The following is a 12,211-nucleotide window of genomic DNA, read 5'->3' on the forward strand; positions in this document are numbered from 1 at the left end:
TAAAATTTTTACCACAGCGATATGTATCTCTACATCCCTTGTATTTTGAATTTCTGAAGGCTGTAAGAGGTGCGTGGACGTATTCCTCAGCTTTTGCAATTCGGCGTTGTTGGTGAGTCTTTGATGTGGCTCAAGAAGGGTGTTTCTCGCTGTGAGGTATGAACAGACTCCAGTTTCTCCATTCTGCTACTGACTGGAGGTGGTTTAGGGCTCTTGCTCTGCAACATGATGCTGCTCTAAGCACTCCTGGATGTGTCTTATTTATTTATTTATTTTTGAGACAGAGTCTTAAACTGTTGCCCAGGCTGGAGTGCAGTGGCACAATCTTGGCTCACTGCAGCCTCCGCCTCCTGGGTTCAAGCGATTCTCCTGCCTCAGCCTCCTGAGTAGCTGGGACTACAGGTGTGCGCCACCATGCCCAGATAATTTTTGTATTTTTAGTAGAGATGGGGTTTCTCCATGTTGGTCAGGCTGCTCTCGAACTTCCGACCTCAGATGATCCGCCCACCTCGGCCTCCCAAAGTGCTGGGATTACAGGCGTGAGCCACCGCGCCCAGCTGTGCCTTTTAGTTTTTACTTCTTTCTTTGGAGACAGAAATTGGGCATAAGACGATATGAGGGGTGGTCTCCTCCCTTACTTTAAGGCTCAAAGTAATTTAAAGTTCTGACAACATGGATTCTGAATTACTTATTTTCACAGACCCTTGTGAATGAACCCGCAGGCAGCAGGCTGCTGGGCACACAGCCATCTGGGGAGTGGAGCTCCACTGTCACTGGGCCCACTCGCATTGGGGACAGCATTTCCACGGGAGCGAAATCAGCCACTGTGTGTGCACTGTTTCAGGTTTTCTTTTGCTCATAGCCAAACCTAAGTCTTCACTCATACAAGTGGGAAGTTGTGATCAGAGGGAGAATCTAGTCTGTGGAAGCATTAAATGGTTCAGTTAGCAAATTGAGGAGAAACATCTCAGGTTATTTATTTATTTATTTATTTATTTATTTATTTATTTTTTTTGAGATGGAGTCTTGGTCTGTCGCTCGCGCTGGAGTGCAGTGGCCGGATCTCAGCTCACTGCAAGCTCCGCCTCCCGGGTTTACGCCATTCTCCTGCCTCAGCCTCCGGAGTAGCTGGGACTACAGGCGCCCGCCACCTCGCCCGGCTAGTTTTTTTTTGTATTTTTTAGTAGAGACGGGGTTTCACTGTGTTAGCCAGGATGGTCTCGATCTCCTGACCTCGTGATCCGCCCGTCTCGGCCTCCCAAAGTGCTGGGATTACAGGCTTGAGCCACCATGCCCAGCCAGGTTATTTATTTATTTAGAGACAGGGTCTGGCTCTGTCACCCAGGCTGGTGTGTAGTGGTGTGGTCTTGACTCACTGCAACCTCTGGCTCCGGGTTTGAGTGATCCTTCCACCTCAGCCTCCTGAATAGCTGGGACTACAGGTGCACACCACCATGCCCAGCTAGTTTTTGGTGGTATTTTTTTTTGTTATTGTTTGTTTGTTTGTTTGTTTTTTGAGATGGAGTCTTACTCTGTTGCCCAGGCTCGAGTGCAGTAGTGCAGTCTTGCCTCACTGCAACCTCTGCCTCCCAAGTTCAAGCGATTCTTCTGCCTCAGCCGCCTGAGAAACTGGGATTACAGGCCCACGCCACCATGCCTGGCTAATTTTTGTATTTTTAGTAGAGACAGGGTTTCAGCATGTTGGCCAGGCTGGTCTCGAACTTCTGACCTCAGGTGATCCGCCTGTCTCAGCCTCCCAAAGTGCTGATATTATAGGCGTGAGTCACTGCACCTGGCCCTAGCTTTTGTATTTTTTATAGAGATGGGGTTTCATCATGTCACCCAGGCTGGTCTTGAATTCCTGAGCTCTAGCAATCCTCCCACCTCGGCCTCCCAAAGTGCAAAGATTCTAGGTGTGAGCCATTGCATCTGGCCAACAGATCAGTCAATGTAGGAGGGAGCGGATCTTGTGGAGAGAGAAGGCGTCAGGAGGGAACTAGGCAAACCCTGGATTGACTTGTGTGAAGTCAGGTAGTGAAGATGACCAATATGTAATAAACTGGTGACTCTGGGCCATGTGCCATGCAATGGCACATCCTCATCATCACAGCTGATCTTGGGCACTGCTGCTTGGTAGAAATCTCCAGAAATCTGGGATCCTGGACCTGGATTCTCTTAGTATGCTGTATGGGCTATGATATGTAGCCTGTCCTCACCATCATCCTGAAGGAATAGAATAGGAAATCAACAGAATTTATTTGGAATTTTGGTTCCAAACTGCTGTTAATTAAAAAAAAAAGTGCAATCTCCTGCTTTCCTGGTGTCTTAACTCTCTGAGTCTTATATTGCATGTCTTTTGCACTTTTTGATTTTGAGGTGTATCTCCTTTAGAAACTCTCCTATAGATGGTTTCAAGGTTGCCATGGTTTGTGTGCCCCCTCCAAAACTCACGTTGAAATTTCATCTCCAGCGTGGCAGTACTGAGAGGGGAGCCTTTAAGAGGTGCTTGGATCATGAGGGCTTTGCCCTCAAGAGATTAATCCATTCATGGAGTAATGGCTTCATGGGTTAGTGGATTAATGGGTTATCATGGGAGGAGAACCAGTGGCTTCACGAGAAGAGAAAGAGAGACCTGAACTAGTACGTGAGCATGCTCGGCCCCCATCCTGCGGTGCCCTGTGCCACCTCCAGACTCTGCAGAGTCCCCATCAGCAAGAAGGCCTCACCAGAGGCTGCCCCTCGACCTTGGACTTCCCAGCCTCCAGAATTATGAGATATTCCTTTTCTTTATAAATGACTCAGTTTCAAGTATTCAGAAAACAGACTAAGGCTGGGTGCGGTGGCTCAGGCCTGTAATCCCAACGCTTTGGGAGGCTGAAGTGGGAGGACTGCTTGAGCTCAGGAGTTCGAGACCAGCCTGGGCAACATTGTGAGACCCTGTCTCTACAAAAAGATAAATTAGCTGAGTGTGGTGCAACTCAGGAGGCTGAGGCACAAGGATTGCCTGAGCCTGGGAGGTTAAGGCTGCAGTGAGCTACGATCATGCCACTGCATTCTCACCTGGAATTTTGTTTTTTCTTTTTTTGAGACAGAGTCTCGTTCTTTTTTTTTTTTTTTTTGAGACGGAGTCTCGCTCTGTCGCCCAGGCTGGAGTGCAGTGGCGCGATCTCGGCTCACTGCAAGCTCCACCTCCCGGGTTCACGCCATTCTCCCGCCTCAGCCTCCCAAGTAGCTGGGACTACAGGCGCCCGCCACCTCGCCCGGCTAGGTTTTTGTATTTTTTTTAGTAGAGACGGGGTTTCACCGTGTTACCCAGGATAGTCTCAATCTCCTGACCTCGTGATCCACCCGCCTCGGCCTCCCAAAGTGCTGGGATTACAGGCTTGAGCCACCGCGCCTGGCCGAGACAGAGTCTCGTTCTATCGCCCAGGCTGGAGTGTAGTGGTGCGATCTTGGCTCACTGCAAGCTCCGCCTCCCAGGTTTAAGCAATTCTCCTGCCTCAGTCTCCTGAGTAGCTAGGATTACAGGTGCACGCCACCACACCCGGCTAATTTTTTTTTGTATTTTCAGTAGAGACGGGGCTTCACCATGTTGGTCAGGCTGGCCTTGAACTCCTGACCTTGTGATCCGCCCACCTTGGCCTCCCAGAATGTTGGGATTACAGGCATGAGCCACCACGCCTGGCCTTTTTTTTCTTTTTGAGATGGAGCCTTGCTCTGTCACCTAGGTTGGAGTGCAGTAGCACGATCTCGGCTCCCTGTCAACCTCCACCTCCGGGGTTCAAGCGATTCTCCTGCCTCAGCCTCCTGAGTAGCTGGGACTACAGGCATGTGCCACCACACCCGGCTAATTTTTTTGTATTTATAGTAGAGATGGGGGGGAGGTTTCACCATGTTGGCCAGGATGGTTTTGAACTCCAGACCTCAAATGATCCGCCTGCCTCAGCCTCCCATAGTGCTGGGATTACAGATATGAGCCACCGTGCGCTGCTGAGGATCTTTGCATCAGTGCTCAGTAAGAAACAGTGGCCTGTAGTTTTCTTGTAGTGTCTTCGTCTAGCTTTGGTACTGGGGTAAAGCTGGCCTCACAGAATGAGGAAGTTTTCCCTTCTCTTTAAGCTTTTGGAAAAGTTTGAGGATTTGTATTCTTCAAATGTTTGGTATAATTTACTAGTGAAGGTGTGGGGCCCAGGGGTTTTCTTTGTCAAGAGATATTTGATTACCGATTCAGTCTCCATAATAATCATAGGTCTATTCAGAATTTCTGTTTCTTTGTGGTATCATCTTGGTAGGTTTTATGTTTCTAGCAATTTGTCCATGTCATCTAGGTTATCCAATTTGTTGGGATACAGTTGTTCATAGTGCCCTCTATAATCCTTTTCATTTGCGTAGAATGGGTAGTAATGTTCCTACTTTCATTTCTGATTTTAGTAATTAGTGTCTTCTTATCTTTTCCTAGTCCATCTAGCTAAAGGTTTGTCAATTTTGTTGATCTTTTCAAATAACCAACTTTTGGTTTCATTAATTTTCTGTTTCTCTGTTCTTTATTTCATCGATCTCTGCTCCAATCTTCATTATTTCCTTTTTTCTGCTATCTTTGTGTTTAGTTCTTTTTCTAGTTCCTTAAGTTTTGTTTTGTTTTTTTTCTTTTTCGAGATGGAGTCTCGCTCTGTTGTCCAGGCTGGCGTGCAGTGGCGCAATCTCGGCTCACTGCAAGCTCCGCTTCCCGGGTTCACACCATTCTCCTGCTTCAGCCTCCCAAGTAGCTGGGACTACAGGCGCCACCACCACACCAGGCTAATTTTTTGTATTTTTAGTAGAGACGGGGTTTCACCATGTTAGCCAGGATGGTCTCGATCTCGTGACCTCGTGATCTGCCTGCCTGGGCCTCCCAAAGTGCTGGGATTACAGGCGTGAGCCACCGCACCCGGCCTAGTTCCTTAAGTTTTTAAATTGGGTTGTTAATTTGAGATTTTGGGTTTTTCCCCCCTCTTACCATCATTCCCAAGAAATACAAAAATAAACACAATCATACAGAGAATGAAGCACTGTAAAAGTAAAACAATGAAGAGTAAATATGAAATACATTGCACAAGAGGGTTAAGATCAAAATACCAGAAATATAAATTATATCAATAAATGTAAATAAACTAATGTAACAAAACATTTTATCAGGCCAGGCATGGTGGCTCACACCTGTAATCCCAGCACTTTGGGAGGCCAAGGTGGGTGAATCACGAGGTTGAGATCGAGACCATCTTGGCTAACATGGTGAAACCCCGTCTCTACTAAAAATACAAAAAATTAGCTTAGTGTGGTGGCGTGCACCTGTAGTCCCAGCTACTTGGGAGGCTGAGGCAGGAGAATCGCTTGAACCTGAGAGGCAGAGGTTACAGTGAGCTGAGATCGTGCCACTGCACTCCAGCCTGCTGACAGCGAAACTCTAAAAAAAATTCAATAAAAATTGAAAAAATACAAAATTAGCCGGGCATGGTAGTGCACGCCTGTAGTCCCAGCTACTCGGGAGGCTGAGGCAGGAGAATCGCTTGAACCTGGCAAGCAGAGGTTGCAGTGAGCCGAGATCGCACCACTGCACTCCAGCCTGGGCGACAGAGCGGAAGTCCATCTCCAAAAAAAAAAAAAAAAAAGGAGAATATAAACGGAAATCAGCAACCAAAAGATAGCTGAAAAAGTCCTTTGTATCTGGAAACTAAAAACATACTACCAAATAACATTTGGACTTAAGAATAAATCATAATAAAAGCCCCACACTAAAAGAGGGAAGTTGCAAGACCTGGCTAAAACAGGAGAGGTTTGTGGCTTGAACAAGAACATTTGCAGGGTGCCCAGATCCCTTGAAGAGGATGCCCTGTCACTGACAGCGGGAACGGCCTGTGCTACGCGAGCAGGCGTTCAGGTGGAGTACTATTCCCATACTCCAGAGAACAGGCTGAAACTTTTGACTTAGCAAAGGCCAGAAGGAAAAGGGGAAGCGGTTTATCAAGTGCCTGCTGGAACATATAACATCCCAGACACTGGGTACTTGCATACAAGTGGCTGACGCGGTTGGCCCTGCCGCTTGCCAGTGCTGCCTGGTCAGTGGGTTGGACTCATCCCATGACGCTAGCAAGTAGTTGTTCTTGTTGTCTTCGGAAGGACCTTTTCTTTCCTTTTCTTTTTTGAGACAGAGGTCTGCTCTTGTTGCCCAGGCTGGAGTGCAGTGGCGCAATCTCAGCTCACCAGAACCTCCGCCTCCCAGGTTCAAGTGATTCTCCTCCCTTAGCCTCCCGAATAGCTGGGATTACAGGCACATGCCACCACGCCTGGCTAATTTTGTATTTCTAGTAGAGATGGGGTTTCTCCATGTTGGCCAGGCTGGTCTCGAACTCCTGACCTCAGGTGATCCACCCACCTCGGCGTCCCAAAGTGCTGGGATTACAGGTGTGAGACACTGCGCCTGGCCTGATAAAATGTTTTGTTACTGAATTTTAGAAATGATGGATGCAACTCCCAAGGAGTTAGTTCACTGGACGGATAAGGAAATGCAAAGTAACAAGACACAAGCTAAATATACCATCCTATTGTTCTCTGTAGCAGGACTGAAGGCAAAATACAGTGATAGGGCAGATCCTGAGATTGGGCCAAGCTTGGATTGTGGCTATTCCCAGGGGCACTTTTGAGGGAAAAATTTTGCTGAAACAACAGTGAAGATGGTTAGAATGATTCGCAAGAGAATGGGGAAAACAAAGGGAAGAGTCAAGATACTCATCCCAGCAGGATGGCAGTCTTTAAATGGTTCTTATGAAATGGGCTGAATAAAGTAGACATGGATGGGGTCAAAACAAAGGTCATACTCCAATACCCTTGGAAGTCCTTGGGTGGACAGATGGGAGCCTCTGCTGGTCCCCCACTATTGAAGGGCCCTGAACAAATCTGATTTATTCACCTTAGTTTGGAGGATTTTAAAATGTCAGAGGGAGGCCAGCCTGTAATCCCTGCACTTCGGGAGGCTGAGGTGGGTGGATCACCTGAGGTCAGGAATTTGAGACCAGCCTGGCCAACATGGTGAAACCCCATCTCTACTAAAAATACAAAAAAACAGTCGGGTGTGGTGGCTCACGCCTGTGATCCCAGCACTTTGGGAGGCTGAGGTGGGCGGATCACGAGGTCAGGAGATCGAGACCATTCTGGCTAACATGGTGAAACCCCGTCTCTACTGAAAATACAGAAAGTTAGCCAGGTGTGGTGGCATGCGCCTGTAGTCCCAGTTAGTCGGGAGGCTGAGGCAGGAGAACCACTGAACCAAGGAGGCGGAGGTTGCGGTGAGCCGAGATCGTGCCATTGCACTCCAGCCTGGGCAACAAGAGCAAAACTCTGTCTAAAAAGCAAACAAGCTGGATGTGGTGGTGGGTGCCAGCTACTCAGGAGGCTGAGGTAGGAGAATTGCTGAGATCGTGCCATTGCGCTCCAACCTGGGCAACAGAGTGAGACTCCGTCTCAAGCAGAAAAAAAAAAAAAAAAGACAGAGGGAAAGATGGCAAGGAGAAAGCTGATAGGTAGTCACCTGGGGCAGTTGTGCCACAGTCTAATCAGGATAATGACCAACACCCACTGGGGATCCAAGGCCATGTGGACACGAGCGGGTGAAAGGTCAGGGGCTGCAGGAGAGACTTCACTGGGACATATTTTTGTGGAATCCGTGCTCTGTAATTCCAAAATCTATTTGCGAAGTCCAATGGGAGCGAGAGTTCGATTGGGAGAATATGGGAATGTGATACCTGATGGAATGGAAACGGGGAGGGTTGAGCAGGCTTTATGCAAAGCGACTGCAGCTCCTTTACCTGAATGTACTATGGGGGTGGATATCGGGTCTGGGGGAGGCGTTTCTCTTACCTAGCATGGTAAAGCAGAAGGCAGGTGAATCTCCCCACCCGCCAGTAGTGATTGGACATACTTGTTGGAAACTGGTAAGATTGCCCGAGCCTGTGCAAGCTGTTCATGTGTTGTAGGATAGCCTCCCTGAGGAGCAGACTGGAGCTGAGGGCAAAAGCCTGAGTGCCACCTAGTGGCAACCACTGGGATTTTGAACCAGGAAATTTCCGTTTCAGAAATTACTAACTTGCTATTGGATTTAATTAAAGTCCAATTGCTCCTATGACTTAAGGACACAATATAACTTGAAACCTGAAATACTCATAATTTCTTGGGTGATGTTGAAATACTCTGATGAGGAGGGCAGTCCCCGGAAGGGTCCATCATAATTTGGAAATGATTTTTCTAGAACGTGCTATCTGGGGTATGCAAGGAGGCCATCCCAAGTGGGGGCCTCTTCCCTGACAGGCAACTTCAGAGCCAGCTAAGGAGTTTCCTGGGCCACAGGGGCAGTGAGTGTCCTATGAACAGCTCTCTACTGACCAGCAAAGAGCCGCCTGGTTTATGGATGGAAGTTTCAAGGTGACGGGACAGGTTCCTATCTGGAAGACCATCAAAGAAGGTAAAAACAAATCAACTCTTTGAATTGACTGGTGTTTGTGCTACATCTCATGTCAGTGGCCAGCCTGCCCGCACAGGCAGCAGAAGGGCAGTGGAAAACTGACCTATTAGTGGGATGCCTGTATGGGGCGTGGACCTGTGGACATCTCTATGGGAGTCGGAGGGGTACATTAAAGTAGGACGTTTGATGCTCATCAGAAGAACCCCACTCCAGGATCAGGGGCTGACTAGACTCAGTCAGTGGATACTCCGGTGTGTTCACTTAAGGAGGCCTCATGATATGAGAGACATACGGGGGCCGCCAGAGTGTGGGGAGAGACTGAGTTCCCCTTGCACCCTCTGAGGCACAGACCACCAGTAACTGTTCTGTCTGTCAACAAGAGGCCTGGCAGGCTAGTCAGACTGAAGCCTGTAGCCCCAGGAAGTGTAAGTCGTGGCAGGAACAGACAGTCACTCTGCACACTGGGCTCAGCTTCCCTGCGGTAGCTGCAAAGGCTCACAGCACAGTAAAAGGACTGGAAGTCGGCCGGGCGCAGTGGCTCACGCCTGTAATCCCAGCACTTTAGGAGGCCGAGGTGGGCGGATCACCTGAGGTCAGGAGTTCGAGACCAGCCTGGCCAACATGGTGAAACCCTGTCTCTACTAAAAATACAAAAATTAGCTGGGCATGGTGGCAGGTGCCTGTAATCTTAGCTACTTGGGAGGCTGAGGCAAGAGATTTGCTTGAACCCGGGAGGTGGAGATTGCAGTGAGCCGAGATCATGCCATCCCACTCCAGCCTGGGGGACAAGAGCGAGACTTCGTCTCAAAAAAAAAAAAAAGGACTGGAACTGAAGATACCAATTTGGACTGCCAGGTCACATTTCTTCAGACCCCGACCAAGGAATATGTTTTACAGCACATAGCGTTCAACAGTGGCAGAGGCATGCTCCCCAGGGTGATGGTTTGATGAAGAAGTGGAATAGGCAAGTGAAACATTTGTTGACTAAAATAGGAAAAGCCGGGCAAGGTGGCTCACGCCTGTAATCCTAGCACTTTGGGAGGCCGAGGAGGACGGATTGTTTGAGCTCAAGAGTTTGAGACCAGCCTGGGCAACAATGGCAAAATCCCGTCTCTACAAAAAATACAAAAAATTAGCTGGGCGTGGTGCTGCACACCTGTAATCCCAGCTAATTGGGAGGCTGAGGCAGGAGGATCACCCGAGCCTAGGAGGTCAGGGCTGTAGTGAGCTGTGTTCATACCACTGCACTCCAGCCTGGGCAACAAAGTAAGACCCTTCATTTATTACCAAGTTGGGCAATACACATGAAATCGGAGTTAGAGGAGGAGGGTAGAGATAGAATAAGACAGGAAAAATATTTGAAGAGATAAGAACTGAAAACTTTTCCAGAAGCTCAAGACACCCCAAGTAAGGCAAACACCAAGAAAACCACACCCAGGCATGTCACAGCCAACAGTTGAAAACCAAAGGTGAAGAGAAAATATTAAAAGCACATAGAGGATAACAATACATTATATCCAGTGGAAAAATAAGAATTTCAGCTTAGAAAAAATGCAAATCAGGCTGGTGCAGTGGCTCACGCCTGTAATCCCAGCACTTTGGGAGACTGGGGAGGGGGGTCAGATCACCTGAGGTCAGGAGATCAAGACCAGCTTGGCCAACATGGTGAAACCCCGTCTCTACAAAAAATAAAAAATCAGACAGGCATGGTGGCATGCAGTTGTGGTCCCAACTTGGGAGGCTGAGGCAGGAGGATTGCTTGAGCCCAGCAGGTCAAGGCTGCAGTGAGCCCTCATCGTGTTACTGCACTCTGGCTGGGTGATAGTGTGAGACCCCCACCTCAAAAAAAACAAAAAAAAAAAGACCATACTACTGATCCTACAGAGGCCCTGTCTGCAGTGCTCCCCCCAGGATAGCAGGGGCTGCTAGGCACTTCTGAGACCTGTCTAGCCAGGGCTAGCCTCTTGGCTTAGCCCCTGTGACATCAAGCGAGGGACTGGCTGGCACCCGACTCTTGGTCATTATGCTGCACTGCCACAACAGCCTGGGGGGCGTTCCAGAGGTGGCCTCTGTGTGGGGGTCTGCTGACTGCTTCTTCCCCCGACACCCTGTGGGCATGGAGACACAGGCCCACCAGCCCTTCCCTACCCGTGGCCCATGGCTTGGCCAAGCCCCTGTTCGGCATTGGTTTGTTCTGTTGCTGAGATCGTAGTCTGCAGGAAGAGGCTGACCCTGAGGGACACAGGGCCCACTGCTGCTTGGGAGGATGCACTGAAGGAGAGAGGCCTGGGAACCTCCTGGAGCAAGTGACATTGAGCCGAGATGGCAGAGGCAGGGAGGTGGGCAAGGCCATGGCATGTCCCCTGCCACAGCAGGAGGAGGGGCACGGCCCAGCTGAAACTTTGTCCTGAAGACCATGGGAGTGTGGGCCTTCAGCAGGGGCATGAGACTTGCAGTGGGGCGTGACTTGGTTAGCTCTGTGACTGGGGAGTCCTGCTCTCTGGGAGAAGGGAGGCTGCAGGCAGCCCAGGGAGGAAGCTGGGCAGGGGTCCAGGGTCAGAGCTAGGCCCCCAACTCCCCCGACGACTCTCCCCTGCAGAGGGGAAGGGGAAAGGGATCTGGGGAACACAGGGCTGTCTCCTCCTGCACCCTGTCCGTGGAGTGGAGGAGGGCAGTGAGTCCAGGGCTGGCTGCCCTCTTCAGGGGATCCTGATTGGGACAAGGCATGGGGGAGGGGTCCCCCTTCTCCCCTTCCACTCAGGGCACAGATGCGCAGTGGCTCACGCCTGTAATCCCAGCACTTTGGGAGGCTGAGGCAGGTGGATCAGCTGAGGTCAGGAGTTCGAGACCATCCTGGCCAACATGGTGAAACCCTGTCTCTACTAAAAATACAAACATTAGCTGGGTGTGGTGGTGGGCGCCTGTAATCTCAGCTACTTGGGAGACTGAGGCAGGAGAATCGCTTGAACCCGGGAGGCGGAGGTTGCAGTGAGCCGAGATTGAGCCACTGCGCTTCAGCCTGGGCGATAGAGCAAGGCTCAAAAAAAAAAAAAAAAAAAAAAAAAAGATTTTTCCAAAGGAACTGAGGCCTGGCTGACATGTGCCTGTGTTTACCAGGACTGTCTCTTTACAAAGCCTCTATTCCTCCCACCTTCTTTCCCCTCTCTATTTTGGGGTTACTCGGGTCACAGACTCAGCCCATGGCTGGCAGTAATGCTCCACCCTGCTACAGCTGCTTTCATCTTCTTGTCCCCAGATGTGGCCCCACCTGCTGGTGCCGCGGCTAGAAGTCATCACAGCCGCTCCTTCCGCCGGCTAGGAGAGTCAGGTTCAAGAAGGGTTCATGGACTCTGAGTAAGGCAAGCAGGGTCTGCCTGGGAGGCAAACGCCGGCGTCTGGTTGCACTGCCTTTGAGATGCGCGGCTCCTTCATGTCATGGGCACAGCAAAGGCATTGGCTCTGATCCTTTAACCCTGTCACAGGGTTCCTGAGGCTTAGAGACGGAGGTCACCTCCTGAGTCATACACAGCTGAGACATCAGTGACAGGAGAGGACCCCAACTCCGTGGACATCAGAGCTCCGGAAAAAGCCATTTCGCGTGCCTCCAGGGTATGGCCTGCCTGAGAAAGCTGTCACCCCACTGACGTTTTCGTAGCAACAACAGCTTCCTCACAGAAGAGGAGGGGGGCCGATAGATTATTCCCATTGGTCACAGTA

Source organism: Chlorocebus sabaeus, chromosome 23 (genome assembly GCF_047675955.1).
Source record: "Chlorocebus sabaeus isolate Y175 chromosome 23, mChlSab1.0.hap1, whole genome shotgun sequence".
Taxonomy (NCBI): Eukaryota; Metazoa; Chordata; class Mammalia; order Primates; family Cercopithecidae; genus Chlorocebus; species Chlorocebus sabaeus.